The sequence below is a fragment of the Myotis yumanensis genome, unplaced genomic scaffold (assembly GCF_028538775.1).
Source record: "Myotis yumanensis isolate MYYU_CA2020_CCGP unplaced genomic scaffold, mMyoYum1.0.hap1 SCAF_2, whole genome shotgun sequence".
NCBI classification, from domain to species: domain Eukaryota; kingdom Metazoa; phylum Chordata; class Mammalia; order Chiroptera; family Vespertilionidae; genus Myotis; species Myotis yumanensis.
Genome location: NW_027223753.1, coordinates 110,560,418 through 110,577,532, shown reverse-complemented (window position 1 = coordinate 110,577,532; position 17,115 = coordinate 110,560,418).

Sequence of the window (17,115 nt, the reverse complement as noted above, 5' to 3'; positions counted from 1 at the left end):
CCCTTTCCAGAGTTTCCCTTTGCAACAAACGGCCCCACCGAAAATGCAGAAATATGGACATCATCTTTGACCCCTCCCTTTTCATACCTATTTTTCCTAACAGTAAATATTATTATTATTATTATTATTATTATTATTATTATTATTTTATGCCCTTGACTGGAATCAAACCTGGGACCTTTCAGTCCTCAAGCCGATGCTCTATCCACTGAGCAAAACCAGTTAGGGCCCAACAATAAATATTTTTAATTTTATACTCAAATTGTCATCCTTGTTTTTATCATCAACACTGCCACCACCATAGTCCAAGCTACCATCATCTCTTGCCTCAATCTCTACATCGGCCTCCTCACTGGTTTCCTCTCAGACATTCTTGCTCTTCCCCTCTCTTAACTTACTCTTCACACTCAAGTAAAAATGATTTGTTCAATATACAGATATGATTCTATCAGATGCTTAAAATTCTCAAAGGCTTTTGATTGATTTTAGGAGTAAGTCTAAAGTACTTAACAATGTCTGTATCATTTGGCTCTTCCCTTCCCAACCCATTCCCTCTCCATAAAAGTGTCATTCATCTCACATGGCTTTTATACTTGCTGCATTCGCATTACTGCCCAGATACACCCATCTACTCCCAAGTTATCCTGGTTAATTATCAATTCTCTTTAACTCAAGGCTAAGTTCCTCTGGGAAGCATACTTGATTGTTCAGAATAAGCCAGGTGTTTCATTTACTTTTTTAAAAAAGCCTCTATCGGTTTAATTTATATTTTTCTGTTTGATTATTAATCAATACCTGTGTCCCTCTATAGATTGCAACCTCCATGAAGACAGGATGTAACTGAGCATAAGACCTTACCCAAGTTTCTAGAACAAACCCAAGAACATTTTATGCTCAATGAATATTTGATGAATGGCTGCCAACGGGAAGGCAGACTGCAAGACAGTGTGAGAATGAGAGAACAAAAGAAGAGTGTGTGAAATCTTTCCTGGAGCGACTAGCTCAGCTGCGGAGACTGCCCATCTTGAGTGGCAGATATTGGAAGTGTATACATCCAGAGACACTGAAACCACGGCACCCAGGGACCAGCTACAAAAGCAGGAACACCGGATCTCAAGTAGCACAAATACGTGGACTAAGACGAGCCCTGCTCCTCCTCATGGAAAGGTCAGATTTCACCTAGATAAAATTGTGGTTTGTAATTCAGGTTGGAGAGAGGAACGCACGTGGGGAAGTCTGCACCCCACAAAGTCCAGTGTGATCCGCTTAGTGCCAGGGGAGAGAGGATGTGCGAAGAGACTTTGGGAGAATTGCACACAGAGCTGGACGGTTGAGGGTTGCGAGCTCTCACACTTACCATGGCTCTTTTTTTTTTTTTTCCTCATTAAATCTTTGCTTTTGATTATTAAACCCAATACGTAGGACCGCCCAATTGGGATCACTCACAGAGACTGCAGGGGAAAGTTGTTTTTGTGGAACCTGGGAATCAGAGTGGGGAATAACGATTAAGAAACCAGCTCTGGGGCAGTTGACTCTCCCAAACCAATATTAAGTGCTATAGGGAAAACAAAACCTAAATACTGGCTAGAGAGGACTTATAGCCTTGGAGGTCAATCCAGAAACACTGCCACCCAGAGAGTGAACCACAAACTGACTCTTCTGTAAACACAAATAAAGGCAGTCTGGGAAACAAAGAAATACTGCCTGCTTTAAAATCAGGTCTGTGGTTTACAACACAGAGGAACAGTGTATCTCAGGGAACTTCAACACTCTCCTGAATACCTGACAGGACCAAGGTGTGTCAAACAGCAGAGTAGAGGAACTGAAGGACCTTCACTACTGCACATTTTTATTTTTTTCACCTTTTACTTAAGAAACTAAATTGTTTTCTTTTTTCCTCACCTGATTTTACCTTTTTAATTACTGCATTTTTATTTTTAACCAGTATTATTACTACTATCATTTTACCTTTTTTAAAAGGGTCGTTTTATTTTCTCTTTATTTTATTTTGAGATTAGTGTTCTACATTCTATTTTCATCTTTCCTTTAGCATCATTTTACTCTAGCTCAACTTTACCTTTATGCCAAAAGTCTCTTCTTCACTTTTCCCCTTTTGTTGTCCTGTTTCTCTTATCCTATTCCTGCTTTAGATTTTCCCTATTCCTTCTTTTTACCCCTTGTTAAAATTTCACCCTACTTATATATCTAATTTCCAATCCCCTGCTCTAAGTCCATATACACCTCTATCTTCTCTTTCTTCACTATCAAAATTTGTTTTCTCTCTGTTGTTTTGTTGTTGTTTGCTTGATTGTTGATTATATTGGTTTTTTTATCCTTGTTTGTGAGATTGTTTCGCTTTTTCTTCTTATTTTTTTTTGTTAGTTTTTTTTCCGGGTATTTTTTACTTCAGTTTTCCCTTGCCTTGCTTGATATTAGTTGTCGTTTGTAATTTGCGTTCATCTCTAGGTATCTGTTGCTGGCATTTGTTGGGATTAGTAGCTGTTCTATTGGAGTTTTCTCCCCATATAAATAGTTTCTTCCCCTCTTCTATTTCATTCTTTCTTCTCTCTCTTACTTTTTTTTCCTTTTCCTAATTTCACTTTTGCACTCCTTTTTTTCTCTTTTTCTTTTTTTCTTTTTCTCTTCTTCTTTATCTCTTATCCCCTAATTCTCTTTTCTCTGGTGGTCACCTTTATTTGGGGTTATTAGTATCATGAATACATTTGTGTTCAGTGCCTTGTGCTTTGTACCTTGTTGTGTTGTATTTTGTGCCTTTAAATCAACGCAGTAGAGAGAGAACTACATAACCAAACACCCGGAGAAGAGAAATCATGGGGAGACAAAGAAACAGCCTGCAGATTAAAGAAAAACAGGCATCACCAGAAAAGGAAGTAAACGAAGTGGAGGCAAACAACCTGTCAGAGAAAGAATTCAGAGAAATGGTCATAAGATGGATGAGAATGGAAGACAAATTCAACAATATTTGTAAGTACCGAGAGGAAATGAAGAAGAGCCAAGAAGAAATGAAAAATGATATCATTGCTATAAAGAACTCAATAGAAAGCATCAAGAGTAGACTAGATGAAGCAGAGGACCGCATCAGTGAGCTAGAAGACAAGGTAGGAAAATATACCCAAGCAGAGCAGCTTCTAGAAAAAAAATTTAAAAGCAGGAGGAAAGCCTAAGAGAACTTTGGGACAACACGAAAGGAAAAAACATCTGCATAATAGAGGTGCCAGAAGGAGAGGAAACTGAGCAAGGAATAGAAAACCTATTTGAAGAAATAATGACAGAAAAATTCCCTGATATAGGGAAGAAAAAACTCACACAAAGGATCCCCCATCAGACTAGCGACTGATTTCTCAACAGAAACACATCAGGCAAGAAGGAAATGGAATGAAATATACAAAATTATGCAAAGGAAGGTTCTGAATCCAAGAATACTGTATCCAGCAAGACTATCAATCAAAATTGAGAGTGAAATCAGGAGCTTCACAGACAAAAAGGACTATGGGAGTTTATAACCACCAAACCAGCAATGCAAAAAATGCTAAAGGGTCTGCTGTAAAAAGAAAAAAATGGGAAATGAAGAAGGAACACTGGAGTAAAGAATAAAAATGGCAACAAACAAGTATCTATCAATAATAACTCTAAATGTAAATGGATTAAATGCCCCAATCAAAAGACATAGGATAACTGAGTGGATAAGAAAACATGACCCATATATCTGCTGTCTACAGGAAACACACCTCAGAAAAGAAGATGCACACAGACTGATGGTGAAGGGATGGAAAAACATTTTTCAGGAGAATTGGAAATGAAAAAAAAAAGCTGGGGTAGCAATACCTATATCTGACAAATTAGATATCAAAGTGAAGGACACAAAAAGAGATAAAGAAGGCCACTTCATAATACTAAAGGGAGAAATCCAACAAGAAGAAATAACTCTGGTAAACATATATGCACCCAATATAGGAGCACCCAAATACATAAACAAACTTCTGGAGGAGATCAAGGAAGAGATTGTCAGTGATACAATCATAGTAGGGAAGTTTAATACCGCACTATCACCATTGGACAAATCCTCTGAACAAAAATTCAGCAAAGAAACATCAATCCTAAATGACTCACTAGATCAGATGAAATTAATTGACATCTTTAGAACATTTCACCCAAAGCCACAGAATTTACATTCTTCTCAAGTGCACATGGGTCATTTTCAAAGATAGACCATATATTGGGTCACAGGCAAAGTCTCTTCAAATTCAAGAAGATAGAAATCATATCAAGCATCTTCTCAGATCACAATGGCATAAAACTGGAAATCAACTACAATAAAAACAATCCAAAAAATAAAACACATGGAGACCAAATAGCATGCTATTAAACAATGAGTGTGTTACCAGAGAGATCAAAGAAGAAAAAAAACATCATGGCAACAAACTACAATGAAAACACAACAATCCAAAACCTATGGGACACAGTGAAAGCAGTCTTGAGAGGGAAGTTCATAGCTCTACAAGCCTACTGCAAAAAAAAAAAAAAAACAACAACAAGAAAAAATGATAATAAATTACCTAACCCTACAACTCAAAGAGTTAGAAAGAGAGCAACAAGAAAAGCCCAGTGTAAGCTGAAGGAAGGAAATAAAAAAGATCAGAGCAGAGATAAATGACATAGAGACCAAAAAAACAATAAAAAGATAAACAAAACCAAGAGCTGGTTCTTTGAAAGGATAAACAAGACTGATGAACCTCTATCCAGGCTCATCAAGAAGCAAAGAGAGAGGACCCAAATAAAAAAAAATCAGAAATGAAAGAGAATTAACAACAGACCCCAGAGAAATACAAAGGATTGTTAAAATCTACTGTAAACAACTCTACTCCAACAAACTAGACAACCTGGAGGAAATGGACATATTACTAGAAAAATACAACCTTCTTCAATCAGGAAGAACCTAAAAATCTCAATAGGCCAATAACTATGGAAGAAATTGAAGCAGTCATCAAAAAGCTCCCAGCAAACAAAGCCTAAGGCCAGATGGCTTCACAGGGGAGTTTTACCAAACATTCAAGGAAGAACTAAAACCTATCCTCCTCAGACTATTCCAAAAAATTCAAGAGGAAGGAACACTTCCCAGCTCATTCTATGAAGCCAGCATCACCCTCATACCAAAACCAGATAAAGACAACACAATGAAAGAGAATTACAGGCTAATATCCCTCATGAATATAGATGCCAAAATCCTCAACTAAATCCTAGCAAATCAGATCCAGCAGTACATCAGAAAGATCATACACCATGACCAAGTAGGATTTATTCCGGGGATGCAAGGATGGTACAATATCCACAAATCAATAAACGTAATACATCACATAAACAAATTGAGAGATAAAAACCACATGGTCATATTAATTGATGCAGAAAAAGCATTTGACAAAATCCAACACCCATTTTTGGTAAAAACTCTCAGCAAAGTGGGAATAGAAGGATCATACCTCAACATAATAAAAGCCATATATGACAAACCCACAGCCAACATCATACTCAATGGGCAAAAAGTAGAACCATTTCCCCTAAGAACAGGAAGAAGAGAGGGATGCCCACTCTCACCATTCCTGTTCAACATAGTACTGGAAGTATTAGCCATTGAGATTAGACAATAAGAAGAAATAAAAGGCATCTAAATTGGAAATGAAGAAGTAAAACTGTCCTTATTCTCAGTTGACATGATATTGTACATAAAAAAACCCTAAAGACTCCATCAAAAACTATTAGACTTAATAAATGAATTTGGCAATGTAGCAGGATACAAAATTAATGCAAAGAAATCTAGGGCATTTCTATACACCAATAATGAACTTACAGAAAGAGAGACTAAAAAAGCAATCCCATTTACCATCACACCAACAAAATTAAAATACCTAGGAGTAAACTAACTAAAGAGGTAAGAGACCTCTACTCAGAAAACTACAGGACGTTGAAAAAAGAGATATAGGAAGACATAAACAGATGGAAGAACATACCATGTTTTTGGATTGGTAAAATCAACATCATTAAAATGTCCATACTACCCAAAGCAATCTATAAATTGAACGCACTCCCCATTAAAATACCAATGACATATTTCACAGACCTAGAAAAAACTCTCCAAAAATTCATCTGGAATAAAAAAAGACCCTGAATAGCTACAGTGATCCTGAGAAAGAAGAACAAAGTAGGTGGGATCTCTATACCAGATATCAAGCTGTATTACAAAGCCACTGTTCTCAAAACTGCCTGGTACTGGCACAAGAACAGACATATAGATCAATGGAATAGAATAGAGAACTCAGAAATCGACCTGAACCAATATGCTCAATTAATTTTTGACAAAGGAGTCAAAAACATACAATGGAGTCAAGACAGTCTCTTCAATAAATGATGCTGGGAAAATTGGACAGATAAATGAGAAAAAAAAACAAAACTAGACTGCCAACTTACACCATACACAAAAGTAACCTCAAAATGGATAAAGGACTTAAATGTAAGACGGGAAACCATAAAAGTACTAGAGGAATCCAAAGGCAACAAAATCTCAGACTTATGCCGAATCAATTTCTTCACTGATACATCTCCTAGGGCATTGGAAACTAAAGAGAAAATAAACAAATGGGACTACATCAAAATAAAAAGCTTTTGCACAGCAAAGGAAACCATCAACAAAACTATAAGAAAGCCCACTGCATGGGAGAACATATTTGCCAATGTTATCAATGATAAGGGTTTAATCTCCTACATTTTTTTTAAATATATTTTATTGATTTTTTACAGAGAGGAAGGGAGAGAGATAGAAAGTTAGAAACATCGATGAGAGAGAAACATCGACCAGCTGCCTCCCACACATCTCCTACTGGGGATGTGCCCGCAACCCAGGCACATGCCCTTGACCGGAATCGAACCCGGGACCCTTCAGTCCGCAGGCCAACGCTCTATCCACTGAGCCAAACCGGTTTCGGCAAATCTCCTACATTTATAGGGAACTCATACAACTTAACAAAAGGAAGATAAACAATCCAATCAAAAAATGGGCAAAGGACCTAAATAGACACTTGTCAAAAGAGGACATTCAGAAAGCCAAGAGACATATGAAAACATGCTCAAAGTCACTAATCATCTGAGAGATGCAAATCAAAACAACAATGAGGTACCATCTCACACCTGTCAGAATGGCTATCATCAACAAATCAACAAAGGACAAGTGCTGGAGAGGATGTGGAGAAAAAGGAACACTGGTGCACTGCTGGTGGGAATGCAGACTGGTGCAGCCACTATGGAGAACAGTATGGAGTTTCCTCAAAAAGCTAAAAATGGAACTTCCATTTGACCGAGCAATCCCACTTCTAGGAATATATCCCAAGAAACCAGAAACACCAATCAGAAAGGATATATGCATCTCTATGTTCATAGCAGCAAAATTTACCATAGCTAAGATTTGGAAACAGCCTAAGTGCCAATCAACGGATGAATGGATTAGAAACCTGTGGTACATATACACAATGGAATACTATGCTGCTGTAAGAAAAAAGGCATTCTTACCATTTGTAACAGCATGGACGGAACTAGAGAGCATTATGCTAAGTGAAATAAGCCTGTCAGTGAAAGAAAAATACCACATGATTTCACTCATTTATGGATAACAAAGAGCATTATAAACTGATGAACAAAAATAGATACAGAGGCAGAGCAGCATTAAACAGACTGTCAAAGTACAACAGGAAGGTTGGGGAGGGCTGTGGGGGTTACGAGATCAACTGAAGGACTTGTATGCATGCATATAAGCATAACCAATGGACACAAGACACTTGGCGGGGGGGTTGGGGAGGCTGGGGGAAGGTCAAGGTGAAAAAAAGGAGACAAATGTACTACTCTTTGTAATATTTTAAGCAATATAAAGAAAAAAGAAAAAATTGACTTCTTATGGCTTTGCCTAGATTGCCTTTTACACCAGTTTAGTGTTAGTCACTCCTATGGCATTCAAAAAGGTCTTCAATTGAATTCTGGAAAATAGAATACCACATCATTGGCTCAGAATAGTTTGGCCTCAATTTAAACAATAGCTAAGTTATAGATTTTAATCATTTTCATTTTTTAGAATGTTGTCTGACATGTAATAACTACATGAACAAAGATTTCAGGATCTTAAGTTTGGGGAATAACGAACTAAAGGAGCTGATTCTGAGGTTTCTTCACACTATGGAGACTTGTTTGCAGAAAGCTGAGTGTTGATAAGAGCTTCATAGAGCCGTAGCTACACAAGAGCCCAGCACAGGCGGTATATATTAAGACCTGCTTTAGGGTGTTGTTGTTGTTGTTTTTCTTCTTTTTTGAAATGTGAGATCTCAAATAATTTGGTTTTTCACCTCTTGCCACTATTCTCACTCCACACTTGTCATTTTACATACAATTATTGAGTTGACCTGAAAAGCTGTTAGGTTGGGAGGTGCAAGGTCAGTGTCCCCACCTCTTCCCAACCCAATCTGATACCTACCTCAGAAGGGCCTTTGTACTGTCCCTGCTGGACACCGCACCTTTCTGTAATTATAAATGTCTGTTTTCAGTCACTTCAAAGGTTTCCCAGCGCTGGGAGTCCTTCTTCAAAGCCTCTGCATTGCTGAGGAACTTCTGTCATTGACGGGAGGTCCTGCTTTGAAGTTTTTCATGCCCTTTATTGATTTTCCCCTTTAAAGATGTTCAGATTAGAAAATGCTTCACCCCCTTTGAAATGTGCATGTTTTCATAATGTTAAAGGGTTAATCCTTTGAAGATATTTACATTTTATAGCAATGTCCTTATATGAAGAAATTTGACATCAGTTATGCCATATGCTTTATGGTGCTTTCCTTTTCTCCGCTGGATCCTTCAAGTTCAAGATACTTTCAATTTAGTATGTGGTGGAGTTTTGCATTAAACTTTTTTTTTTCTTTTTTAGGCAATGCAAAAGAAACCAATAAATGTGCTAAAATGAAAGAGCTTGAGTAATTTGGAAATGGTATTTATTCCAATTGTTTACACATGATTACTTAATGTTAGAACACTTTTAATGTTTGGGAGTGTTACAAAGTTTCTTGATCTCATGACCATCTGCAGTGTCATAATATTATGCATAACCACCAGTAAATGTTAGCTTTGAAAATGAATTCTATCTGAATTATACAAATGCATATTTTATACATATTTTTCTTTATGTATATTGGTTATGCCTCAATTTCATAATCTCTCAAAGAGAAGAATAGGGATGCTATGAGGATTAAATTGAAAATCGCACTTAAGAAATAGCTCATGCAAAGTATGTTAGCTGTGTTGAAGCCAATTAGATGGCCAAATCCAATTAATTCAATACTGAATAATAGCCTTTGTAATGTTTTAGATATTAGCTTCAGGACTGTCCTGCTGATCAGAAGTCCACTACCTTTTTTTTCTCATTAGCTGATTTCAACAATTCTGTCACTTGGAAAATCTGTCATTTAGCTTAAGACTGATTACTGTTATAATACAGTACTATTGGAGAAAGGTAACATTTTAAGTTCTTAGTGTAACTGAAGAGTCTAATAGCATGTTGTGGTGATACAAAGAAATGAGGAAAGAAGAAAATTGTGCTGAAAAGTGGAAGAAGATGAAAAATTGAAGAACAATGGGGGTAAAGGAGAACTCCAAATCTGAATTTTCACACAATTCATTAAGAAATTAAAAAATATTTAACATGCAAACACACACATATGCACACATACACAGACATGCAACACTCATGAAACTAATTTACAACTAAATATAATAACTAATGGTATAATATCCTAAAGTACAGGTCCTAAATCTAAAATTCCACACACAAGAAAAATGAAAATAAATATGATGGAGATGAGTTTTGATACCTAATGGGTTTGTAAACTCACATTAAATGTGATCCTGTTGTTAACCAGGAATCATATAACTTAATCTGCATAATAAAAATAAACAGAGCTTTTAAATTTTTGTGCTTACCATAATATGATTGTAATTATAATGCCAGGGAAATATTCATTTTCTGGATGTCAGTGATTAATTTCTCCTGAATTCTGAAGCTATTGCTTTATTCAGTAATTTAATCATTCATTTATTTAATATTTATATAGTGTTAAGGAAGTACAAATGGCCAATGAACAGATAAGATACTCGATTTTACTACTCATGAGGATGAAGTAAATGTGGACAACAATGAGGTACATATTCTATCCATTTGGTGCTAAATAATATGAAGCGTTGTTAGGGGTGGGGAAATATTGGTATTCTTTTATGTTATTGGTGGAAGTATAATTCAATATAGATTTTTGGAGTTTAATTAGGAAATATCTATGAAAATATAAATATGTATATCCTTTAACCCAGGATTACTGCAATTATTGTCCTTTCTCTCTTCTAATCTAATCTCTGCATGAACCAGAATGATGCTTTCAAGGTTCACTGCTTTGTTAAAAATCTCCCCAAACTCCATTTATCTTGTAGTATAAGTCAAAATCCTTACAATTGCCTGTAAATAACCTACACATTGTTATTTATGTTATTTTTAGTTACAGTTGACATGAAATATTATGTTAGTTTCAGGTGTATAACCCAGTGATTAGACATTATATAACTTACTAAGTGATAACCCCAATAAATCTTGAACCCATCTGACACATACATAGTTATTACAATATTACTGACTATATTCCCTATGCTGTACTTTACATCCCCATAATTATTCTGTAACTACCAATTTGTACAGTTTAATCGCATCATCTTTTTCACCCTTCTCCTCCCCCTTCTTCTCCTCTCCCTTGTTCTTCTTCTCCTTCTTTTCCTTCTTTTCTCCTTCTCCTTCTCCTTCTCCTTCTCCTTCTCCTTCTCCTTCTCCTTCTCCTTCTCCTTCTCCTTCTCCTTCTCCTTCTCCTTCTCCTTCTCCTTCTCCTTCTCCTTCTCCTTCTCCTTCTCCTTTCTTCTTCTTCTTCTTCTTCTTCTTCTTCTTCTTCTTCTTCTTCTTCTTCTTCTTCTTCTTCTTCTTCTTCTTCTTCTTGACTATCTTTTACCATTTCTATTAATACTGGTTTGACTGTAATGAACTCCTTTATTTAGCTTTTCCTTGTCTGGGGAGCTCTTTATCTGGCCTTGGATCCTAAATGACAGATTCATTTGCTGGGTAGAGTAATCTTGGTTCTGGTTCCTTGATTTTCATCACTTTGACTATTTCTTGCCAATCCCTTCTATTCAGAAATCAGCTGACAGTTTTATGGGTGCTCCCTTATAGATAACTGCTTTTCTCTTGCTGCTTTTAAGATTCTCTGTTTTCAACCTTTTTCATATTCATTACAATGTGTCTTGGGGTGAGCCTCTTTGGGTTCATCATGTTTGGGACTCTCTGCACTTCCTGGACTTGTATGTCTATTTCCTTCACAGGGTTAGGGAAGTTATCCATCATTATATTTCCAAATAGGATTTTAATTCTTTACTCTCCCTTTTCTCCTTTTGGCAGCCTCATGATGCAAATGTTGGCACACTTGAAGTTGTTCCAGTGGAATTCTATCCTAATTTTTGTGGGATTCTTTCTCTTGTTGCAGTTCTGATTATTTTCTGCTTCCTTATCTTTCAAATCTCTGATTTGATCATCTGCTTCATCTACTTCACTGTTGATTTTCTGTAATGTATTATTCTTCATTTCAGTTAATGTATTTTTCATTTCTGACTGGATCTTTTTTGCTTTGTCTCCATTTTTATGATTCTTATATCTTTGTTCAAATTCTTACTAAGTTTATCTACTTTTCCCCAAAGTTTATTGAACATCCTAAAACCAGTGTTTTGAACTTTCCATCTATTAGATTGCTTGTCTCCATTTTGGTTAATTATTTTCCTGGAGTTGTGTTCTGTTCTTTCATTTGGGACATGTTTCTTTGTCTCCTCATTTTGGCACCTTCCTGCATTTCTTTCTATGTATTAGGTAGAGCTTCTATGTCTCCCAGGCTTGGTAGAGTGGCCTTATATAGTAAGTGTTCTGTAGGACCCAGTGGCAGGACTTTCCTGATCACCCAACCTAGACACTTCAGGTACTCCTCTGTGTGGGGTGTATACCCCCATCCTGTGTGGTTGAGATTTGATTGTTGTTGGCACCTCATTGGAAGGGAATGAACCCTAGGCAAGTTTCCTGGGAGAAACCTCATCTTTAGCCTCCCTGCACCCCTGCACCTGGCAGGAGATTGCATTTGTTGATCCAGACTCTGGTGTCCTGTATAGCACCAGGCCCTGCCATGTTTCTTCATTCCTGTCTCAGGTTGTTTTCCCACTTGAGGATTTTGAGTTAAGCAAACTCAAAACATCTTGTTTTATATATCCTTGTACCTGCTTTGAAAACAGAGCAATGGGATCTCTGTTAATTTGTTTTAATGTTTGTGTTTTATATTTTATTGTTAATATGAAAATAAAGAATTTGCTGTGTGCAACAACAACAACAAAAATTTATGAACATGGTGTAATCTCAGCTGTGCCAAGGTCAACTCCATGGAGCATAAATTATTTCAGTGAGAATATGGTGCCTGCCAAGTTTATCCCTTGAGTGTGTCCCTTGTGGAAATGGTTGGGTATTGCTCCAGCAGGTTCTGAAGCTGTGCAACAGGTGTGCTGTCTGTGGGGCCTTCTGGGGCATGGAGGCCACCTCTGCCTTGCCCAGGCCCACTCATTATGAACTACAAAGAGAACAGCAGATAGCTCCTACTTGTGTGCTGAGCTTAAAGGAGCCCAGGAGAAGCCAACTTGTAAACTAAGGCCAGCTACATCTAGTGCTGGGGTTGGGGTCACTTAGCAAGATGTACGTGACACATTGAGGCCAGATGCTGCTTGTTTGAGAGATTTTAAGAAAGTCTGAAGCATGAACTAAAACAGGCCTTTTGTATGGACACACCACTGGTAAAAGCTTGGGTTGGCTTGCAAGTTGAATGGCGTAGGGTCTCAGGAAATCACCAGGGCAAAGAGAACATGTTAGCTTGGTTGATGGAGACTGAAATATGGTGCCTATTTGCTGGTTCTTTGGGGAGAGGGCCCAGAAAAGGTACAATGGTTTCTGCCAGCACTTCTGTCTGAGAGAAAGCTGCCTCTCCAGCTCGTCCCTGATATTGGATTACTCAGCTTCTCCCTGTATGTTGCTGGTGCCCTAACACTGGAACTCAGAGATAATGAGTCCAGTCTATATGCAAGCATTTTAAGGGTAATGTTTGGGACTCCAGAAGCTCTTTCTATCATGCAACCACAGTCTAAGCTATTTTTAAGCCAGAAGCTATAGGAAATTTTCTTTGTGGCATTGGATCCCTGGGCTGAGGGTCTTGGTGTTGGGCTGGTACACCTCGATCCTCAGTGGTTGCTTCTGCATCCAAGATATCCTTCCTGACTTTCATCTGACACATTTGGGTGTGGAACCAGCCTATTCCACATCGGTTCCCCTCCTACCAGTCTCACACGGCTCCTTCTTTATATTCTTAATTGTAGGACTTCCCTTTAGCTAGATTTCAGGTGGTTCTGCATGATGGTTGTTCTGTAGTTTAGTTGTAATTTTAATGTGAGGAGATTTGAGTTCTGCATTTAGCTATGCCACCATTTTGAGCAGAACTTCCCACAAACTACACTTTTCTTCTCATTGACTCTCTGGGTTAGGGTTCTCATATGTCTCTCCCACTTCCATCACTGTGCTCTGGCCACATTGGCCTCTTTGCCTAACAGTCTTTGCACATGCCATTGATTCTTTTCTGGCTGTTCATTTCCAGGCTGGCACTTAATTCTCAACTTCACTATATTTAAAGTCTACTTAAACATTACCATCTTGATAGAAATAGTTCTTACTATTGCCAGAGAATCAAATTCCTCCATCACTCATAGGAGTGGGGTAGAGGTTTTTGGAGTACTGCTAAAATGAGCAACTTCAGAAGCACCTGTAGGAGAATGTGGTTTAGTAAAATACTTGATATTCATGGAGTTACATTCCTTGGGTTCCACAGTCCCATGTCCTTTAATCCAGTCCTAAAAGAGGGCAGGTGGGATGCTAGTCAAGCCAAAATAAGGCCAGTATCCAGAGCTTTCATTCCATGTTGCAGCAGGTGTAGTTCAGCATCCAAGCTAATTAAATTCCATTAGTTCACAATAGTGACCAGCAGGATGGGAGTAAAGGAGAGAGGATGTGTAAGGAAGTGATAGGGGAGTGCCTGGATATGCGTGGTGTGTGTGTGTGTGTAAGTGGGGGACAGTTAGATTTAGCAGTAGTCTCAGGAGCTGGCAGACCAGGCTCCTGGATGGGAAGCTCCTGCTACCACTGTGGGTACTCCCTGGGTGGCACAGTGCTGGCATGGAAACCATGCCATTTTGAAGGGGAGAGTGGCTGCAGCTAAAAGCCAAGCCTCACCACACCCCAGACTGGCCTTGGACACCACCCAGGACATCACAGTAATTCACAAAGTTTGCGGTACCCCAGCCAAAGTCACACTGCCTCAGCCACAGACCACAGGACCCCTGTCTCCCCAGCCAGTGGTTGTGGGACCTCCACAGTGAGTTGCCAAGTGCATGCCACTCTGGAAAAAGTCACGAGACTTCAGCTGCAGTCTTGGGGCCCTGCCTTCCTGGTTGAAGATTCTGGGACCCCCACAGTGAGTTGCATGCCCATGAGACCCCAGGCAACACTTGCCACAGGAGCCTGGAAACCGAGCACATTCACAAACAGATTGCATGATGAGGTGGGGAGGGGAGTGACATAGTCAGAAGACCTATGAGGAGACTCCATCCACAAATAGGACAATAACATTCAAGACCCAACCATATCAGGAGAACCCAAATAACAAAAGTAGTGGGCTTTAATAGAACACTCAGCTCAGGAGATCTGAGGGACTACACCACTAGATCCCTACTACTACATAGGACCACCCCCGAAAAACTGGTTGGCATAGCAGTTTCATCTAAGACATGGAAACAAATACAATGAGACAGCAAAAATTGGGAGACAAAGAAATAATCCCCAAAGCTGGGAGTGGTGTGGTGGGGCGGGGGAGGAATTGCCAGAAAATAAATTAAATGACATATGACATGGAGGCAAGCAATTTGTCAGAGAAAGAATTCAGAGTAATGGCTATAAGGATGCTCAAATGTCTGGATTATAAATACACACAACTCAATGGAACTAATTAACATCTTCAGAACATTTCACCCAAAAACTATGGAATATACATTCTTTCCAAGTGCACATGGGACATTTTCAAAGATAGACCACATACCGGGACACAGGCAAAGTATCTCCAAATTCGACAAGATTAAAATCATATGAAGCATCTTCTCACCTCACAATGGCATAAAATTAGAAATCAACTGCAATAAAACAATGAAAACCAATCAAACACATGGAGGCTAAATAGCAGGCTATTAAACAATGAATAGGTTACCAAAGAGATCTAAGAAAAAATAAAAAACATCCTGGAAACAAATGACAATGAAAACACAACAATCCAAAATCTATGGGACACAGTAAATGCAATGGTGAGTGGGAAGTTCATAGCACTACAGGCTTACCTCAATAAAAACAAAAACAAATACAAAAAAGAAAAACACAAGAAAAATTTGTAATAAGGTATCTAACCATACAACTCAAAGAATGAGAAATAGAGCAACAAGGAAATCCCAGAGTAAGTAGAAGGAAGGAAATAATTAAGACCAGAGTGGAAATAAATGGCATAGAGACAAAAAGATTTATAAAACCAAGAGCTTATTCTTTGAAAGGATAAACACGATTGATGAACCTCTTGCAGACTTACCAAGAAACAAAGAGAGAGGATCCAAATAAACAAAGTCAGAAACAAAACAGGTGAAGTAATAACTGACCCCACAGAGATACAAATGATCTTTTAAAAAATACTATGAACAACTCTATTCCAAAAAACTGGACAACCTTGACCAAATAGACATATTCCTAGAAAAATAGAATCTTCCAAAGCTCAATCAGGAAGAATCAGAAAACCTAAATAGGACCATAACTACTGATGAAATTGAAGCAACATTAAAAAACAACAACAACAACAAAAACAACCTTGAGTAAACAAAAGCCCAGGTCCAAATGGCTTCACAGGGAGTTTTACCAAACATTCAAAGAACTAAAACCTACCCTCCTCAGACTATTCCAAAAAATCCAAGAGTAAGGAATACATCCAAGCTTTTTCTATGAAGCAGCATTACCCTAATCCCAAAACCAGATAAAGACACTACAACGAAATAGAATTATAGGCCGATATCCCTGATGAACATAGATGCCAAAATCCTTAACAAAAATTTAGCAAATTGGATCCAGCAATACATTAGAAGTATCATACATCTTGAACAAGTGGGATTTATTCCAGGGATGCAAGTTTGGTACAATATTCACTAATTAATAAATGTGATACATCACATAAACAAACTGAAAGATGAAAACCACATGATCATATCAATTGATGCAGAAAAAAACATTCGACAAAATCCAACACCTTTTTAAATAAAAACTTTCAACAAAGTGGGAATAGAGGGATCATACCTCAACATAATAGCCTTATATGACAAAACCACAGCCAACATCATACTCAATGGGCAAAACCTAAAACCATTTCCCATGAGAAAAAGAACAAGACAGGATGCCCACTTTCACCACTTCTGTTTAACATTGTACTAGAAGTGCTAGCCATAGGGATCAGACAGGAAGAAGAAATAAAAGAGATCCAAATTGGAAAAGAGGAAGTAAAACTGTCATTGTTTGACATGATATTGTACATAGAAAACCCTAAAGACTCCATAAAAAAACTAATAGATTTAATAAGTGAATTTGGCAATGTAGCAGGATACAAAATTAACACCCAGAAATCTATGGCATTTTTATACACCAACTAGGGGCTCAGTGCACAAATTCATGCACCTTGAAAGGAACTGTGGGCCACGAGGCTGTGGTGGGCACAGAAGCAGCTCTTAGCCCGTACTCCACACTCCTGCTTGGCCCTTCTCTCCATGGCCCCTGGTCCCGTGTCTGCCAGCAGCCCGGCTCCCAGCAACACCACCGCTCCCATGCACGAATGG